The 21,112-nt window shown below is 48.1% G+C and overlaps 1 pseudogene; it reads right to left on the bottom strand.

The window, feature by feature from the left end:
* The window catches only part of LOC142313016 (uncharacterized), a 183,075-nt pseudogene that overhangs the window by 123,603 nt on the left and 38,360 nt on the right, over positions 1-21,112 (bottom strand).

Genomic DNA, 21,112 nt, shown 5'->3' with positions numbered 1-21,112 from the left:
GAAGAAGCCACCACTGAAGAGAGTCCTTGGCCATCTGGGAAAGGGAGACTTTCTTGTCTAAGGACGTCGACTTCCCGTCCCATTGGCGGAGAATGTCCCATTGAAGCGGGCGCAGATGAAACTGCGCAAACGGGACTGCCTCCATTGCTGCCACCATCTTCCCTAGGAAGTGCATGAGGCGTCTTAAGGGGTGCGACTGGCCTTGAAGGAGAGAATGCACCCCCGTCTGTAGTGAACGCTGTTTGTCCATCGGAAGCTTCACTATCGCTGAGAGAGTATGAAACTCCATGCCAAGATACGTTAGTGATTGTGTCGGTGACAGATTTGACTTCGAAAAGTTGATGATCCACCCGAAAGTCTGGAGAGTCTCCAGCGCAACGTTCAGGCTGTGTTGGCATGCCTCCTGAGAGGGTGCCTTGACAAGTAGATCGTCCAGGTAAGGGATCACCGAGTGTCCCTGCGAGTGTAGGACTGCTACCACTGCTGCCATGACCTTGGTGAAAACCCGTGGGGCTGTCGCCAGACCGAATGGCAGGGCTACGAACTGAAAATGTTCGTCTTCTATCACGAAGCGTAGAAAACGCTGGTGTTCTGGCGCAATCGGCACGTGGAGATAGGCATCTTTGATGTCTATTGATGCCAAGAAATCTCCTTGAGACATTGAGGCAATGACGGAGCGGAGGGATTCCATCCGGAACCGTCTGGTTTTCACGTGCTTGTTGAGCAGTTTTAGGTCCAGAACAGGACGGAAAAAGCCGTCCTTTTTTGGTACCACAAAGAGATTGGAGTAAAAACCTTGACCTTGTTCCTGAAGGGGAACAGGGATCACCACTCCTTCTGCCCTTAGAGAGCCCACCGCCTGCAGAAGAGCATCGGCTCGGTCGGGATGTGGAACAGTCCTGAAGAACCGCGACAGAGGACGAGAACAGAACTCTATCTTGTACCCGTGGGACAAAATGTCTGTTACCCACCGGTCTTTGACCTGTGGCAGCCAAATGTCGCAAAAGCGGGAGAGCCTGCCACCGACCGAGGATGCGGAGGGAGGAGGTCGAAAGTCATGAGGTCGCCGCTTTGGAAGCGGTACCTCCGGCTGACTTCTTTGGGCGTGAGAGAGCCCGCCAGGAATCTGAGTTCCTCTGCTCCTTCTGAGTCCCTTTGGACGAGGAGAATTGGCCCCTGCCCGAGCCTCGAAAGGATCGAAACCTCGACTGTCCCCTCCTCTGTTGAGGCTTGTTTGATCTGGGCTGAGGTAAGGAGGAATCCTTACCTTTGGACTGTTTAACCCCTTCACCCCCGGCCACTAAAACACCCTAATGACCGGGCCATTTTTTGCAATTCTGACCAGTGTCACTTTGACAGGTTATAACTCTGGAACGCTTCAACGGATCCTGGCGATTCTGAGATTGTTTTTTCGTGACATATTGTACTTCATGTCAGTGGTAAATTTAGGCCGATATTTGTTGCATTTATTTGTGAAAATTTAGGAAATTTGGCGAAAATTTTGAAAATTTCGCAATTTTCAAACTTTGAAAATTTATGCCCATAAATCTGAGAGATATGTCACACAAAATAGTTACTATATAACATTTCCCACTTGTCTACTTTACATCAGCGCAATTTTCGAAAAAAAAAATTTTTCCGTTAGATAGTTAGAAGGGGTCAAAGGTCATCAGCAAATTCTCATTTTTCCAACAAAATTTACAAAATAATTTTTTTTTAGGGACCACATTACATTTGAGGTGACTTTGAGAGGCCTAGGTGACAGAAAATACCCAAAAGTGACCCCATTCTAAAAACTACACCCCTCACACTGCTCAAAACCACATCCAAGAAGTTTATTAACCCTTTAGGTGCTTCACAGGAACCAAAGCAATGTGGAAGGAAAAAATGAAAATTTTACTTTTTAACACAAAAATGTTACTTTAGCCATAAAATTTTCATTTTTACAAGGGAGAAAAGAGAAAGTACATAATACAATTTATTGTGCATGTTCTCCTGAGTACGCTGATACCCCATATGTGGTAAAAATCAATTGTTTGGGCGCACGGCAGAGCTCGGAAGGGAAGGAGCGCCATTTGAATTTTTGAACGCAAAATTAGCTGCACTCATTAGCGGACGCCATGTCGGGTTTGAAGACCCCCTGAGGTGCCTAACCAATGGAGCTCCCCCACAAGTGACCCCATTTTGGAAACTAGAGCCCTCAAATAATTGTTCTAGATGTTTGGTGAGCACTTTGAACCCCTGGGGGCTTCACAGAAGTTTATAGCGTTGAGCCGTGAAAAGAAAAAAAATTTTTTTTTACCACAAAACGGTTGCTTCAACTAGGTAGCTTTTTTTTCACAAGGGTAACAGGAAAAAATGCACCATAAAATGTATTGTGCATTTTCTCCTGAGTACGCAGATACCTCATATGTGGTGGAAATCAAATGTTTGGACACACAGCAGTGCTCGGAAGGCAAGGAGCGCCATTTGAATTTTTGAGTGCAAAATTAGCTGCACCTGTTAGCGGACGCCATGTCGGGTTTGAAGACCCCCTGAGGTGCCTAAACAATGGAGTTCCCCCACAAGTGACCCCATTTTGGAAACTAGAGCCCTCAAATAATTGTTCTAGATGTATGGTGAGCACTTTGAACACCTGGGGGCTTCACAGAAGTTTATAGCGTTGAGCCGTGAAAAGAAAAATTTTTTTTTTACCACAAAACGGTTGCTTCAACTAGGTAGCTTTTTTTTCACAAGGCTATCAGGAAAAAAATGCACCATAAAATGTATTGTACATTTTCTCCTGAGTACGCAAATACCTCATATGTGGTGGAAAATAATTGTTTGGGCGCATGGCGGGGTTCAGAAGAGAAGGAGCGCCATTTGACAGCAAAATTGGTTGGAATCATTAGCGGACGCCATGTCACGTTTGGAGACCCCCTATGGTGCCTAATCAGTGGAGCTCCCCCACAAGTGACACCATTTTGGAAACTAGAGCCCTCAAATAATTTTTCTAGATGTTTGGTGAGCACTTTGAACACCTGGGGGCTTCAGAGAAGTTTATAGCATTGAGCCGTGAAAAGAAAAATTATTTTTTTTAACACAAAACGGTTGCTTCAACTAGGTAGCTTTTTTTTTCACAAGGGTAACAGGAAAAAATGCACCATAAAATGTATTGTGCATTTTCTCCTGAGTACGCAGATACCTCATATGTGGTGGAAAGTAATTGTTTGAGCGCATGGCGGGGCTCAGAAGAGAAGGAGTGCCATTTGACTTTTCAAACGCACAGATGCAGTGCACTGATCGGCCGCTGCAGGACGCACGGTCGGATGCGATAAAAAAAAGCGTCGGGGATACGTAAAAAAAAAAGTCACCCCAAAAATTGACCATGGATGCAGATACGTTATGTGCATCCCTGATCAGCGCTTGGTGGGATGCACGGACGGATGCGATACAAAAAGCGTCGCAAATACGGAAAAAAGTCACGCCAAAAATTGAGCAGGGATGCCGATCAGTTATCTGCATCCCTGATCAGCGCTCGGCGGGACGCACGGACGGATGTGATACAAAAAGCGTCGTGAATACGGAAAAAAGTCACGCCAAAAATTGACCATGGATGCCGATCCATTATGTGCATCCCTGATCAGCGCTTGGCGGGACGCAAGGACGGATGCGATACAAAAAGCGTCGGGGATACGGAAAAAAAAGTCACGCCAAAAATTGAGCAGGGATGCCGATCCGTTATCTGCATCCCTGATCAGCGCTTGGCGGGACGCACGGACGGATGCGATACAAAAAGCGTCGGGGATACGGAAAAAAAAGTCACGCCAAAAATTGAGCAGGGATGCCGATCCGTTATCTGCATCCCTGATCAGCGCTTGGCGGGACGCACGGACGGATGAGGTGTAAAAATGGACAGGGGATACGGAAAAAAAAAAAAAAAGTTATACTCACAGTACCCAGAGGACTAGCAGGAGGATCACTGACCAGAAGAGCTGCAGAGGAACAGATGGCAGAGAGATGGACAGCTTTACAGGAGCAGCAGGCAGATCAGCAGAATGCCCAGGAAGGACCCAGCGATGGACGCAGATGTGATCAGGCCGGTGAAGACAGGTAAGAGGACGTCGGGGGGAGAGCAGAGGAGAAGAGGGGGGGGTGAGAGCAGAGGGGGGGTTGAGAGCAGAGGGGGGGGGAGCAGAGGGGGAGGGGGTAGAGCAGAGGGGGAGACCAGAGAGGGAGCTGCAGAAGCAGAACAGAGATAATGGGGGAGGCAGTCAGATCGCGGGGGAGCAGATCGGGATGTCGGGGGGGGGGGGTGGGTGTGGGGGGACGGTTGAGGGGAGCAGATCGCGGGGGGGGCACGGCAGGGGCTATCACGGCAGCGCGCAGGGGCACCACGGGAGCGCGCACGGGCTGGCTGCAAAGTGAGCACAGTACTCACGTGCAGCAGCAGCGGTGACCTCAGCTACGGCGGTGGCAGCAGCAGCGGTGGCGTGGTACCACAAGTACCAGCCACTGCACGCTGCAGACATGTTGGGGGTGGGCTCGCAGGCCAGCACAGGCCTAGGGAGGTCGGCCACCGGCAGATCAGACCGCCCCACTGCACACTGATTGGAGCGATTGCGCGTCATAGCACGATCGCTCCAATCAGTGCTGCAGGGGCTGGGGGCGGCATGTTTGAGGTCCACCTATGATATGCTGCAGCAGCTGCGGCATCTCATAGCTGGATCTCACAGGATCGCACTAATTCGGGCATTATTTTTGCCGAAATTAGTGCGATCGATGTGGTTGGCGGTTCAGATTTGAACAGCCAATCACATCGATCGTCGATAGGGGGTGGCGATGCCGCCCCCCTGGGGTCAAGCAAAGGTCCCCTGCTGTAAGAAACAGCAGGGGACATCATTTGAAAGCCGTTGCTATGGCCACGGCAATCAAATGAAGTTTAGGCCGTAAAATTACGTCCCTGGTCGTTAAGTCACGTTAAAATAGGACGTAATTTTACGGCCCGCGGTCGTGAAGGGGTTAATGATTTCAGCCAATTGCTCACCAAACAGTCTGTCTCCAGATAATGGTAAACTGGTTAAGCATTTTTTGGAAGCAGAATCTGCTTTCCATTCCTTTAGCCACAAGGCTCTGCGTAACACCACAGAGTTGGCGGACGCCATTGAGGTACGGCTCGCAGAGTCCAGGACAGCATTGATAGCATAAGTTGCAAATGCAGACATCTGTGAAGTTAAGGACGCCACTTGCGGCACTGATGGACGTATGATAGAGTCCACCTGCGCCAGACCAGCTGAAATAGCTTGGAGCGCCCACACGGCTGCGAATGCTGGAGCAAACGACGCGCCGATAGCTTCGTAGACAGATTTCAACCAAAGGTCCATCTGCCTGTCATTGGCATCTTTAAGTGAAGCCCCATCTTCCACCGCAACTATGGATCTAGCCGCAAGCTTGGAGATTGGGGGATCCACCTTTGGACACTGGGTCCAGCGTTTGACCACGTCAGGGGGAAAGGGATAACGTGTATCCTTAAGACGTTTGGAGAAGCGCTTATCTGGATAAGCATTGTTTCTGGACTGCTTCTCTGAAGTCAGAGTGGTCCAGAAAAGTGCTCAATTTACGCTTAGGATACCTGAAATGGAATTTCTCCTGCTCTGCAGCTGCCTCCTCCGCTGGAGGAGCCGGGGGAGAAAGATCCAACAGTTTATTGATGGCCGCTATAAGGTCATTTACCATGGCGTCACCATCAGGGGTATCCGGATTGAAAGCGGTCTCAGGGCTAGACTCCTGATTACCTGCCTCTGTCTCATCATACAGAGAATCTTCTCGCTGAGACCCTGACCAGCGTGATGACGCCGAGGGTCTCTCCCAGCGAGCTCGCTTAGGCTGCCTGGGACTGTCGTCCGAGTCAGAGCCTTCAGCCTGTGATGTCTGGGACCTCCTTGGAGCCCGGATTAGTTCCAACTGAGGGGGACTAGAATCAGCAGTACCCATGGTCTGAGTGACCGGCCTGGACTGCAAAGTTTCCAGAATTTTTGTCATAGTCACAGACATCTTATCAGCAAAAACTGCAAACTCTGTCCCCGTCACCGGGACAGGGTTCACAGGCGTCTCTGCCTGGGCCACTACTAGCATAGACTCCGGCTGACGAAGTGGCACAGGGACCGAACATTGCACACAATGGGGGTCAGTGGAACCTGCCGGTAGATCAGCCCCACATGCGGTACAGGCAGCATCTGAGGCCCGTGCCTTGGCACCCTTGCTTTTTGCGGATGACATGCTGTTGTCTCCTCAGAGCAATCTAGGGTATAAAGCCAAGAAGCGACCTACAGTGCAATATATATATATATAGGTACCGCCAAAAAGTACACAAAATAACACTGTGGCACTAGTGGGGTCAGCACATATGTGCTGCTTACCGCCCGCTTAAGAGCGGTTGTGTGGTCGCCAGAATCCCCTGTCTGGGTCTCCCAGGGCTATGTCCGTTCTCCAGCCAGACTGCTTGCAGGAATGGCCGCCGGCGTCCTGTGAAGAGGGACGGCCCGTGGGCGTGTTCAGACCAAGAGCGGGAAACTGGCGTCCCACTGTGCCCAGTGAGAGGGCTGGAGTATGTAAATAAGACTCCAGCCCTCGGCGCTGATCATTGGATCGCGTCTCTCCCCTTCCCTGAATGACAGGGTTGGGGGCGGGAACGAACCGTAACTAGGCCGCAAAAGCCGGGGACTAGATTTATGAGCGCTGCCGTCGTAAAAGCACGGCCGGCGCGAAGTCCCCGGCGCACCACAGGTCTCAGCCGCGCCGCAGCTTTCCGTGGCAGTCGGCGCGGTAGTTCCCCACAATAATGCCACTCAGCAAAGCTGTAGTGCATATAACCCCAGCGCACAGCGCTACTGTCCCCGGCGCACTAGAACACCCAGCAACTCTGGCGTGTTCTGTGCCTGTCTGTAGGGGACACAGAGTACCTGAATGTTGCAGGGCCGTGTCCCTGATGGTACCCAGCTCCGTATCCAGCAGGATCTCCGGGTCTGTGGATGGAGCCCGGCCTCAGAGTCTGGAGGCCGGTAAGATCCCACTTCACCAGAGCCCTTCAGGGGGATGGGGAAGGAAAGCAGCATGTGGGCTCCAGCCTCCGTACCCGCAATGGGTACCTCAACCTTAACAAACACCCGACCAGAGTGGGGTGAGAAGGGAGCATGCTGGGGGCCCAAGTATGGGCCCTCTTTTCTTCCATCCGACATAGTCAGCAGCTACTGCTGACTAAACAGTGGAGCTATGCGTGGATGTCTGACCTCCTTCGCACAAAGCTTGAAAACTGAGCAGCCCGTGATCCCACGGGGGGTGTATAGCCAGAAGGGGAGGGGCCTTACACTTTTTAGTGTAATGCTTTGTGTGGCCTCCGGAGGCAGTAGCTATACACCCAATCGTCTGGGTCTCCCAATGGAGCGCCGAAGAAATTCTTTATTTCCAATAGTTTAAATATCTGAACATTTAACTCCTCCCTGCCCTGTGATTATTACACAGCAGCAAATATGCACTTACAGCGGTTTTCCAGTGAAAACAAGTTATCGCCTTTACTAAGGCCACGTGGACACGTTGAGTATTTGGTGAGTTTTTTACCTCAGTATTTGAAGCCAAATCCAGGAGTGTTAAAATCAGAGGAAAAGTGTAATAGAAACACGGGCACCACTGCTGCATTTTACACCCACTCCCGATTTTGGCTACAAATACTGAGATAACAAACTCACCAAATACTGATGTAACATGCTGACCTAATACCGAATGTGTGAACATGGCCTAAGCATGTGATAACTTATTCATCAGTGGGGTCTGATTACTGGGACCTTCACTGATCGGCAAAATGTGCAACTTTTAAACCCATTACACTGGAGCTCATGTCTGACTCAATCCCTGATCCATTCATTCCCTCAGTGGCTGTGAGCGCTGTACTTTTTTTTTTATCTGACCGCCCCAAAGGGTGATGAATGGAGCTGCGGTCACACATCCCACCTGCCGCTGCATTGTATAATGGGGATAAAAGTGTCCTGTTAGGGATAAAAGTTACACATTCTTCCGATTGGTGCGGTTTCCACTGGTCTGGTACCTCTGATCAATAAGTTATAACCTACCTAACCTGTGGATCGGTGATAACTTGTCACCAAAGAACCTTTTCTGCAAACTACAGTAATTGTAGATCAGTTATGGTGCAAAAAACAGATGTGCAGGAGCCGCCTGTGCTTTACAGTCATCGCTCCACTATAACGGAGATAGCGTCTAATAGGTATTTGCATATAGCTGTAGGGTGTGTCCTTAGAGTCAATTCCCCTGGTAAGCCCCAGACACCCCAGTCCGACCCGGTCTTTACACTACATTCTTAATTAGGGGACAACAGCACCACATTTTCAAGTTTTAGATCGTGATGATCACTTGAAAGCATAGATGGCGTAACGTTCATTAATTTGAGCAAGTCGTGGATGACACTGGTGTCTGGTGTCTGAAGACACTGGTGTCTTTGCCACCCTAGTCTCAGACTGTGCAGTCCTGCCAGGCGTCTGTGAGCAAAAAGGTCTACACCTACCACTCAGGCATGTCTTCATTTTTAAAATTAAAATTCTGGCCCACAGCCTGTGTGTTGCATGGACCGTACCGCCCTGCTGTTTTAATGCCCTATGTGGAAGGGGTCAATTGCTGGTACTGTACTACTATCTGCCTGAAGAGAAGGTTACAAAAATTCACGGTGACTGCCACACTACTTAGAGACAGGATAGATGATGTAGATAAGGTTCAAAGGTTTATTTAGTTTAAGATTAATAGCCACAACGCGTTTCAGGGATACAATAATCTCCCCCTTCCTCAGGTACTAACTAAGGAAGGGGGAGATTATTGTATCCCTGAAACGCGTTTTGCTATTAATCTTAAACTAAATAAACCTTAACCTTATCTACATCATCTATCCTGTCTCTAAGGGGTACTTCTCACATAGTGAGATCACTAGTGAGATCGCTGCTGAGTCACGGTTGTTGTGACGCACCAGTGACCTCATCAGCGATCTCGTTGTGTGTGACACTGAGCAGCGACCTGGCCACTGCTGTGAAATCGCTGCTCGTTACACACAGTGCTGGTTCATTTTTTGGACGTTGCTCTCCCGCTGTGAAGCACACATCGCTGTGTTTGACAGAGAGAGAGCAACGATCTGAATGTGCACGGAGCAGGGAGCCGGCTTCTGGAAGCTGCGGACACTGGTAACGATGGTAAACATCGGGTAACTAAGAGAAGCGCTTAGCTTGGTTACCAGATATTTACCTTGGTTACTAGCATCCGCCGCTCTCAGGCTGCCAGTGCCGGCTCCCTGCTCCCGTAGCCAGAGTACACATCGGGTAAATAAGCAAAGCGGTTTGCTTATTAACCCGATGTGTACTCTGGCTACGAGTACAGGGAGCCAGCGCTAAGCGGTGTGTGCTGGTAACCAAGCAAAGCATTTTGCTTAGTTACCAGATATTTACCTTAGTTACCATGCGCAGCATCACTTCCACGCGTCGCTGGTCCCTGGTCAGATCTGCCGGATTGACAGCTCACCAAACTTTACAGTTTAGGTTCGCTCATCACTACTCATCTCCCATTGAGCACATCAGGGACACCATTGTTTTTTTGCAGATTAACCCTGTTGAAACTCACATCAGACCAGCAATAGCGCAGTCACAAACACACTTGTTGAAAGGTACCACTGCTAAATAAGTCCTCGGTCGGGATATGCCAATGTGCCACACATTGCATATTATCATACAGAACCAGTGCATGAGTAGAGGACCCATAAACATTACACCAATGTCACCCGAAAGAGCCATTAACTGGATTGGCCGACAGACTAATGTATATGGGGTCCATTGACTTTTCTGGCGTGTCTAATTTTAGAAAACTATTTTGTTCCCACAGTGATAAAGCTCAGCCGAGCCAAACCGAGCTCCAGTGTATGGAGGAATCAGGAGCAAAATCTGCCGGCTGAACACTCAGCCAATCCATTATGTATAAGGGGCTTAACTACAGTGGCCACTTAAAAGGAATCTGTCATCAGGTTTTTGCCACCTAATCTTTGAGCAGCATAATGTAGGGGCAGAGATCCTGATTACAGCCATGTATCACTTACTTGGCTGCTAACTGTAGTTATGATAAAATCTCTTGATTAATCAGCAGTAGATTATCATTAAAAGGACTACTTGGCTTGCTGGTAGGTAGTTCAACAGATGCATGAGCTCTATAAAACCCGCACCACTGATTAGCAGCTTTCTATGTACATTGTATAGGAGCAGAAAGCTGCCAGTGTGGTACACGAGTATCGCTGCAGGAATGTAATAGGACCTTTCAAGCCTAAAGTCTACAGTGGCCATGTATTTTTGTTTTCCTATACTGTTATTGTTGTAATTTGGTCATTACAATAAATCTTTTGTACTAGGCAATAATGCTTTTGTGTGTCAGTTAGGCATTTTAATTGTAGCAAAACTTTTAAACATTGCAATATGCAATAGTCATTTAACATTCCTGTTGATTCGAAGGGAACTAGATACTTAGACCCTCCCATGCTGCACAGGCCACAAGGCAGAAACGCTCACACACAGTGCTGTAGAAACCTATAGTCTTTTTATTAAGTATAAAAATGTGCATGTACTCATGCATAAGTTCAATAAAACTCATAATGGTGCGTCACTCTGACAATCAAACTATTAAAATGCTTTCAGCAATTTCTGAAATATCTTACACAGATCGAGAGCTCATATCCAAGTGAAAAATATCCAACATTCTGAAAATGGATTTCATCATGCGTGAGGTCATTTATGTAGAAGAGTAGTTTTCCGAAAAGAACGTCATCCATATACTGAACATTAATTACTCAAATGAGAAGCCAATTTTCTCACGGAACCAGATCTTATTTTCGATTAAAACATCTCATTCTTAACATGAAAATTAAGTCTCCATTGAGTGAACTCTGATGTTTCTTAAAAGTCGATTTCTGAGTAAAACATATCACACAGGGGAGAAGCCATATTCATGTTCTGACTGAGAAAACTTTGGTGTTGAATAAGAGATTTATGAGTAAAATATTTCCCACATTCTGAACAGTAGAATGGCTTCTCCCCTGTATGAATTATTTCATGTGTAACAAGACTATTTATTAGTAAAACATTTCCTACATTCTGAACATGATTATGGCTTCTCCCCTGTGTGAAAACGTTGGTGTAGAACAAGAGAGAATTTATGAGTAAAATATTTCCCACACTCTGAACATGAATATGGCTTCTCTCCTGTGTGAATTCTTTCAGGTCTACGAAGACTTGTAGGAAATGTTTTACTACATTCTGAACAGGAATATGAATATGGCTTCTCTCCTGTGTGATAACGTTCGTGTAGCATAAGACATGATTTATTAGTAAAACATTTCCCACATTCTGAACATGAATACGGCTTCTCTGTGTGAATTCTTTCATGTTTAACAAGATGTGACTTGTGGGAAAAACTTTTCCCACATTCTAAACATGAATAGATTTTTTCACCGCCGTGAATTTTTAAATATGCACCAAGACTTAATTTCGGATTAAAACAGCTCTCGAATTCTGAGCATGAGAACGGCTTCTCCCCTGTGTGCATTCTCTCACGTCTAACAAGATCTGATTTGTTTGTGAAAATTCTAGCACAGTCTGAACATGAATATTTCTTCTGCTTTTTCAATGCTCTTTGATCTTCTACATTTCTGTTCTTTTTATTTTGCTTCTGGAATGAATTAGGAAATCGGACTTCAGCAAAAGGCTCAGATGGTAGATCATTCCTGTAAGGGTCGGTGAATAAATTCGAGATGTTGGCAAGTTCTTTATATGAAGATATGGGCTGTTCGACACTTCTGGTACCATTATCTGCCAAGAATAAAATTGGTTTTATTGCTTTTGAATAATATTTTATGAATATGATCATTTTTTTATTTATAATTGAAACAAATACATAAGCTATTTATATTAACTACTGAAAGTGTTATTTACTTGAGGTGACGAGTGACCAATTGTACTAATGTTCATTCCCGATCACTAACCAGTGTGAACCTCAAACATTATAAGTCAGTCATTGATTATTGCATAGGTAACATGACCATAAAAATTATTCCTGAAAACAAGAGGTGAGCGAATCAAATTCATATTGAATTTTATTTAAATTTGCAGGTTCTGGCAAATCCGAATAATTTTCAATTCATCAAATCGTCCGCAGAAACGCTCTTTCCGTGATTACGGAATGTACAAGATTATCAGCTTCAGATGACTTCAAAACACAACTATGCCGGCTTCTCCATGATGCCTCCAAGTATTACATGGTATACAGCCGTTAATAAGGAGGGACCAGCACAGCCTGTATGTTAACACTATTCCCAAAAATGTTGTAAAGTTTGTTAGAAAAAAAAAAAAAAAAAAGTATCAAATTAGCTGTGCTTGTCTGTGTTCACACATCTGTTTTACCAAGTCCAGTTTGACAACTCTACACACCACGCTTTTTTTCTATATATGTTTATCTACTGACCTCACATCTTGTTACTTCCATTTTCCAAATGCTTGAATAATTGGGCATGAAAATATTGTCAGGAGAAAATGATAGTGATATACCATACAATTTGTATACTTAAGCAAGCATTGTTGACCTTAGGGAGATCAACATATCCACTGCGGAGACACCATCACGTGTTTCTCAACGCAGTGATTCTAGAGCATTGCCCCCTGAGAAGTATGCAAATAAGAAAGCCGCGGAGACACCATCACGTGTTTCTCAACGCTGCCAGCGTTGAGAAACACGTGATGGTGTCTCCGCGGCTTTCTTATTTGCATACAATTTGTATAAGGATAAAAAAAAAAAAAAAAAAAAGTGCCAATGGACGGGCAGTGTAAGGCCTTGTGCGCACTGGGAAATGGAATTTTCTTGAGAAAATTCCGCATGCTCTCAAAGATTACCGCACCCGCGGTAAAAAACCGCGGGAAACCGCACCCGAAAACCGCATGCGGTTTGCCGCGGTTTTACCGCGGTATTATTCGCAGTATTGCCGCGGTTTTGCCGCGTGCGGGTTGGGATGTGCTTTATTGCATTCAATGCAATAAAGCACATTGAAAAAAAAAAAAAAGTCATTTAATTCTGAGATAGTAGATAGACAGAAGAATAGATAGAGGGATAGATAGATAGATAGATAGATAGATAGAGGACAGATCGCTGCATTTCCCACGGTCGGCAGTGAGTTCACATTACCGGCCGTGGGAAATGACCGGTAATTACCTCTGCTGTCTGCTGCTTTCATTCAGCGCTGTGTCTGTGACAGTCGCAGCTGGATGGAAGCAGCGCAGGACCTGTGGATTACGCCGGAGCGGTGGATTACGCCGGAGCTTTGGTGCGGGAGGGGTTAATAAAAGGGTGAACGAGGCTTGTTTGTTTTATTTAAAATAAAGGATTTTTCGGTGTCTGTGTTTTTTTCATTTTACTTACGGGTTGATCATGTCAGCTGTCTCAGGCGCTGCCATGATCAAGCCTGGAGTTAATGGCGGTGGTCCCCCACCACCATTAATCCCTTGTATTACCTTGCTGCCACTGCTACACGGTGGCAAGAAGAGCCGAGGACACGCCGGTGCTGCCGCATAATGAATGCGACAGTGCCGGGGCAGCTGCGGCTGATATTCTCGGCTGCGGGAAGGGGAGTGAGGCAGGAGACAATAACCCTGCCCCTCTCCCTCCCCAGCCTGAGAATACCAGGCCGCCGCTGTGTGCTTACCTCGGCTGGAAGGTAAATATGCAGCGGAGCCCACGTTCTTTGTTTTCTATATTTCCGTTTTCTTTCTATGTGTGTTCTATGTGTCTGTGTCTGTGTGATCTATGTCTGTGATGTGTTCTGTGTCTGTGATGTGTGTGTGTGTTTACTCTCTGCACGGCTTCCTCTTCCTGTAATGACATCACTTCCCTGCAAAACCGCAGACAAGCGATGTACATTACTGGAGGTAAACCGCGAAATACCGCAGGGAATAACGCAGGAAAACGCAGTGAACCGCAAAGAATTTGCTGCCTGCGTTATTCCCTGCGGGATTTCATGATTAACATTGGAGTCAATGGAGTGAAATCCCGCAGCGATGTGCGGAAAAGAAGTGACATGCACTTGTTTTTGCTGTGGGATTCCCGCAGCAAAACATGCAGCTGTCAAATTCCGCCCAGTGCGCACAGGATTTTTTTTCTCCATAGGATTTGCTGGTGATTCACTGCAGAGATGTTATGAACATTTTCTGCAGCGAAACATGCAGCAAATGCGCGGAAAATCCGCGGCAAAATCCGGTAAGTGCGCACATAGCCTAAAACAAACACCACAGCATCACCGCCAGCACCAGCTACCAGGACATTAACACCAAACGCAGGTCACACTTACACTCCTCTGCTTCCAGCAAGCGAACAATGTTATGTTGAGGCAGGACGGGCTTCACAATACTAGGATTCACCTCAAATTGAATTTTGGGAAAATAAATTTATCAAACCTGTTGAATTTGCATTCTATAAGGTACAATTATCTCTATTGTCACAAGCAAATCTCCCTTTGCATACCTCCCAACCTTTGAAGAAATATTGACAAACCCCTAGCCACACCCATTTGGCAGTAAGGGTCATTTAGCAGATGCCCTGGCCTTTTCATTCATAGTCATAACAGCCAGAGTTTTCTGATATTTATATGTCCCTATAGGACAATATTGCTTATTTGTGCCTATAAAAGCAGTGTTCACACATAGCATAAATTGTGTTTTCGTTTCCGCCACTGTCTGCATCAAACTACACAATAAATCTTCTCTGATTATTCCAGTTTTGCTGCATTTTTTGTGCCTTTTCTCCATTATTTAATGAGTTTTTGGTTCAGATGTGAATCTGCGTTTTTAACCCCTTCAGCCCCCAGCCTGTTTTCACTTTAAAGACCAGGCCATTTTTTTGCAATTTTGACCAGTGTCACTTTAGGAGGTTATAACTCTGGAACTCTTCAACGGATCCTGGCGATTCTCACATTGTTTTTTCGTGACATATTGTACTTCATGTCAGTGGTAAATTTAGGACGATATGTCACACACAAAATAGTTACTAATAAAACATTTCCCACTTATCTACTTTACACCAGCGCAATTTTCGAAACATTTTTTTTTTCGTTAGGGAGTTAGAAGGGGTCAAAGTTCATCAGCAATTTTCCATATGTCCAACAAAATTTACAAAAAAAAGGACATTTTTGTGTACTCACCGTAAAATGTCTTTCTTGGAGCCTTTCATTGGGGGACACAGACCGTGGGTTATATGTTGTCTCCAGGGGAGGCTTGACACTAAATTTAAAAAAAAAAGAGTTAGCTCCTCCTCCCACAGCATATAACCCCAGCTAGGCGGGAACTAGCTCAGTTTGGTGTAAAGCAGTAGGAGAAGGACAACCAAAACCACAAGGGTGGGAGCTGTGTCCCCCAATGAAAGGCTCCAAGAAAGACATTTTACGGTGAGTACACAAAAATGTCCTTTCCTTCCTCGCCTTTTCATTGGGGGACACAGACCGTGGGACGTCCCAAAGCAGTCCCTGGATGGGAACTGAACTAATAACAGTGTATAACATCAGACTAAGAGCTGACTAACAACTGCAACTGCAGTGAACTCATATGAAAACACTGTCAGAACAGAGCAGTGGCCACTTATAAATGGGCCACTGCCGCCTGAAGGACTTGTCTTCCAAGAGCAGCATCCGCGGAGGCATGCGTATGCACTCTGTAGAATTTTGTGAACGTGTGCACACTGGACCAGGTAGCGGCCTTGCAAAGTTGGGCCGCCGAGGCCTGATGGCAGATAGCCCAGGAGGCACCCACTGCTCGTGTAGAGTGGGCCCGCACAGATTGAGGGGGAACGGCACCTCGTGCTTTGTATGCCTCACAGATGGCGGTCCTGATCCATCGAGAAATCGTGGATTTAGACGCTGGGTCGCCCTTCTTGTGTCCTGCTGGGAGGACGAAAAGGGCATCGGACTTGCGCAACGGCGCTGTTCTGGAGATGTAGATCCGCAGAGCCCTGACAAGATCGATTGTGAAGGGCTTTCTCAAAGGAGTGGACCGGGGCCGGGCAGAATAACGGCAACACAATGTCCTCGTTCAGGTGGAAAGAGGATACGACCTTCGGAAGGAAGGCGGGGGAAGGCCGAAGGACCACCTTATGATGGAATATCAAGTAAGGTGAACGACAGGAAAGAGCTGCCAGTTCGGACACTCGCCTGATAGAGGTGATAGCGACCAAAAAGGCAACTTTCCAAGGCAGTCGCTGGAGAGAGATTTCTCGCAGAGGTTCGAAAGGAGGAAGTTGAAGGACTCCGAGAACCAGATTCAGATCCCAGGGATATAAGGGGTGGCGATAAGGAGGGACCAAATGCACTACCCCTTGAAGAAAGGTACGGACCTGAGGGCGAGAAGCCAGCTGCTTCTGGGGAAAAAAGAAAAAATATCGACAAGGCAGAAACTTGTCCTTTAAGGGTACTGAGAGCAAGACCCGAGTCCAGACCGTCTTGCAGAAAGGCAAGAACATTAGGGATTGAAAAGGTCAGGGGTGACCGATTATGACGGTCACACCAGGAAAGATAGGTCTTCCAGGTCCTGTGGTAAATGCTGGCGGAGGAAGGCTTCCGAGCATTAAGCATGGTATGAACTACCCTGGAAGAAAAACCCGATCTGGCTAGAATCAGGGATTCAAGTGCCACGCCGTCAAATGCAGCTGTGCTGTATTCTGGTGGAATATTGGCCCTTGCGACAGAAGATCCGGGCGGTCGGGAAGACGCCAGGGAGTGTCGCTGAGAAGTTGGAGGAGCTCTGGGTACCAGGCTCTCCTGGGCCAGTCCGGGGCCATGAGGATCACCGGAATTCCCTCCGCTTTGATTTTCTTGAATACTCTCGGAATGAGAGGAAACGGAGGGAAGATGTAGGGTAGGCGGAACTGCGACCATGGAAAGACTAGAGCGTCGGAGCCGAGCGCTAGCAGGTCTCTCGACCGAGATATGAAGGGACGTATCTTGGCATTCATTCGAGACGCCATGAGGTCCACATCCGGGAGTCCCCAACGTAGAGTGATCTGATGGAACACTTCGTCGTGGAGAGACCATTCTCCTGCCGCTAGACCCTGCCTGCTGAGAAAGTCTGCGGCCCAGTTGTCTACCCCTGGGATATGGACAGCTGAAATGATGGGGATCTGCCCAAAGAAGAATTCTGGATACCTCCTTCATCGCTGCCTTGCTGAGAGTTCCTCCCTGACTGTTGATGTAAGCCACGGCCGTGGCATTGTCTGACTGGATCCGAACAGGGAGCGCCAGTGATAAGGGTTGAAGATTTTGAAGGGCCAGAAATATGGCTCTGATCTCCAGAACATTGATGTGCAGAGAGCGCTCGGAAGGAGACCAGCGTCCCTGAACAGTGTGGTGGAGAAACACCACCCCACAGCCTATCAGGCTGGCATCCGTCGTGACTACCTGCCAGTGGACCGGGCGGAAGGCCTTCCCTTGAGATAGGGATGAGGCTTTAGTCCACCAGACGAGGGAGCTGAGCGCAGACAGAGTCCAGGGAAGCTGGATTCTTGTCCCAGGAGGATAGAAGATCCAGTTGTATAGGGAGCAGATGGAATTGGGCAAAGGACACGGCTTCTATGACCGCCACTATCTTGCCTAACACTCTCATTCCATTCCGAAGGGATGTGTGACGGCGAGAGCGGAGGGATTGGGCAGCCCGGATCAGGGAAGACCTCTTGTCCTCTGGAAGGAAAACCCGGGACTGAGACGTGTCTATCAGCATACCTAAAAAGGTGATGCGCTGATGAGGAATGAGGGATGACTTGTTGAAATTGACAAACCACCGTAGCCTTGACAGCGTGTCTAGGCAAATCTGCAAGCTTTCTGAGCAAACTTGAGGAGAGCTCCCTTTGACAAGAAGGTCGTCCAAATAGGGAACGACCAGGATTCCTCTGGGGTGTAAAATGGACATGACGGCCGCCATGACCTTTGTGAAGACCCGAGGCGCAGTGGCCAGCCCAAAGGGGAGGGCACTGAATTGGAAATGACGGTGTCCTACGGCAAAGCGAAGGAACCGTTGAGAGACACATATGGGAATGTGTAAGTAAGCATCTTGAACGTCTATGGAAGCTAGGAATTCTCTAGGTTCCATGGCGGCTAGTACAGCTCTCAATGATTCCATTCGGAAAGTTCGAATCCGTACGAATTTGTTCAGCCGTTTGAGGTCCAAGATAGGGCGGATAGAGCCATCTTATTTGGGAACGACAAAAAGGTTTGAGTAGAAACCTTTGCCGCGCTGTTCCAGGGGCACTGGAATGATAAAGTTTGCTTTTTGTAAAGTAGCTATGGCCTGAAATAATGCCCGGTTTTGCGTTTCGGACCTTGGGAGACGAGAACGCAGAAACCTGTTGGCCGGCAGGGAATGGAAATCGATCTTGTAACCTGAGGTGACGATTTCTCAAACCCAGGCATCGTGAGTGTGGTCCAGCCAGATATCCCGAAAAAGCAGAAGCCGCCCTCCCACAGAAGTCGGATCTGCGGGATACCTGGCGTCATGCTGAGGGGGCCTGTACAGAGCGAGGTCCCTTGGATTTAGGCTGCTTGGAGTGGGAACGCCAAGACGAGCCTCTTGAGGGACTGGATCCTCGATCTGAGCGTTGGGACGGTCCTTGGGCCGATGGCTTTTGGGGGGCAGGCCGAAAGGACTGCCTGCGCCAAGAAGATATTTTGAAATTTCTGGCTACAGGCCGCTTTTGTGGTAGAATAGTACTTTTACCACCCGTCGCCTCAGATATGAGCTTGTCCAGGGATTCACCAAATAGACGAAGACCCTGGAAGGGAAGTGTGGACAGGCACTTCTTGGAGGCACTGTCCGCATTCCAGATCTTTAGCCACAGAACCCTGTGGGCGAAGACAGCATTGGCTGCCATAAGGGCTGACCAGCTGGCTGCATCTAGAGAGCCGTGAAGAAGATAATTAGAGGCGAGAGAACAAATCAAAAATCTCAAGAACCTCCGGAGGAATATTGCAAGGGCGAAGCAACTTGCGCAGATTCCTACTCCACACGCTCATAGCTCTTGCCACCCATGTCATGGCAAACAGGGGGCGCAGAGAGGAGCCCGAAGCCTGAAAAATAGATTTGACCGCACCATCAACTGCGCGGTCGGACGAGTCCTTAAGAGATGCGTTGTCTGAAACAGACATAACCGTGTGTTTAGCCAGTCTGGATACTGGCGGATCCACAACGGGGGGTACCGACCAGGGCTTAACTATTTCCGAGGGAAAGGGATAAGCGAATGAAGGAGGATTTTTTATTAAACCTCCTATCAGGGTGATCCCACCGTTTAGATACGATTTGATGAAAAATCGGATCCTGGGCAAAGGACTTAGGAGGCTTCTTGGCTCGCTTGATTGCCGACTGAGAAGTCGGGTCCGAGGGCTGATCAGAAATCGACAGAGAGTGATTGACAGCCGCTATCAGTGTGTCTTCCATATGCCTAGACTCAGAAGGGACATCTGAATCAGAGTCAGAGTCTCGGGAATCGTGACTACTAAAGGTCACGGAGCCTGAGTCAGACTGACCATCGTGTGAGTCAGAAGAGGCGGAGCGGTCGCAATGGCGCCTTTTGGAGACAGCCTTTTTACGTACTGGGGATGATACGCCAGACGAAGGCGGGCTCCTCTGAGGGAGCTGAGCCGGGGGGAGGCTGTGGGAGCCTGTGGAAGGCTGAGATATCTGAGCGGCCAGGTCATCTAACCTTTTAGACATCAGAAGAGCCCATGTAGGGATAGCCTCATCAGACGGGGGTGCTGCCTGAATGCAAGACCCCCTGGTCCGGCAACGCCTGTTGTGACATTGTAGTAGGGGCATCGCAGCCTCGGCAGAGTGGATAGCTTCGACCATTGGGAAACGAGCTTCCACAGGTGGTACAAGCATAGTACAGGTCCATAGAGGATGTCTGGGAAGCTTTATCACCCTTGCGGTTTTTACGCATGTCAGCAACAAACGTACAATTATACTGTGAGCCTTTAGAAGTATTACACTACTGTGGGTGAGGAGCTAGTAGCAGTATTAGAAAGGGACTGCTATACAGAGCTGGTATATACCAATAGTAAAGTGGCACACACTGCCAAACAGTCAGTATATACCTGCAAGCACAGCTAGTATATACCACTGAAAGTTGATATACACCGCCAGCCAGCAGGCACACACCGCTAGGAAGACAGCGATATACCACTGAACAGAGCGGTATATAGTGCTGCAGAGTTGCAGAGCCAAGGAGGCAGTCTCACCCAAGTCTGCTCCTCATGTAATGGCGTCCAGGATTCTCTGGCAGCGTGGAGGGGAGAGACGGCCCACTAGAGGGAGCGGCTTCTAGAGCAGTGGAGGGGGCGTTGCTAAACATGCAGGCCGACGCCGGGAGCTAAATTAATGATGCTTCCCCGGGATCACGGCCTGCATCGCCCCACCGGCGCCTCCTCAGGCGGCGGTTTGGATGCAGGGGACGGGTACACGTAGTCTCCCTACCTGCTCTTGCTCCGTCTGAAGATGCGTCGGTCCTGGGATGCGAAGATCTCGGGGACGCATATTCGGCTCAAGGCTAGCAGGTACTCTGTTCTGCCTAGCCCTCTGGAGCTACCTCTGTGAGGTGCTTCCAGGGAGCCTGGAGGGGTACGCAGACCCGACCACTTGGGCGCGAGGGAAGACCGACGGTCTTTGCACGCCAGGTTTCCTCTGCCCGTACACGGGGGTGAGCACACCCTGGTATTGCCCCATAGTCAAAAATAGAATAAAAATCACAAAGAAAAGAAATAAACAAAAAACATGAGCTGGCCTGGGGCTCAGGCCAGACGTGTCAGCCTCCCTGCTGATACTAAAAAGAACTGAGCTAGTTCCCGCCTAGCTGGGGTTATATGCTGTGGGTGAAGGAGCTGTGTCAAGCCTCCCCTGGAGACAACATATAACCCACGGTCTGTGTCCCCCAATGAAAAGGCGAGGAAGGAAAAATATTTTTAATGTACCACATCACATTTGGAGTGATTTGAGAAACCTAGGTGACAGAAAATACCAAAAAAAAA

The sequence above is a fragment of the Anomaloglossus baeobatrachus genome, chromosome 5 (assembly GCF_048569485.1).
Source record: "Anomaloglossus baeobatrachus isolate aAnoBae1 chromosome 5, aAnoBae1.hap1, whole genome shotgun sequence".
In the NCBI taxonomy this organism is placed as follows: domain Eukaryota; kingdom Metazoa; phylum Chordata; class Amphibia; order Anura; family Aromobatidae; genus Anomaloglossus; species Anomaloglossus baeobatrachus.
The sequence above is the reverse complement of the archived record's forward strand: the minus strand, read 5'-3'. Positions and strand labels throughout refer to the sequence as shown.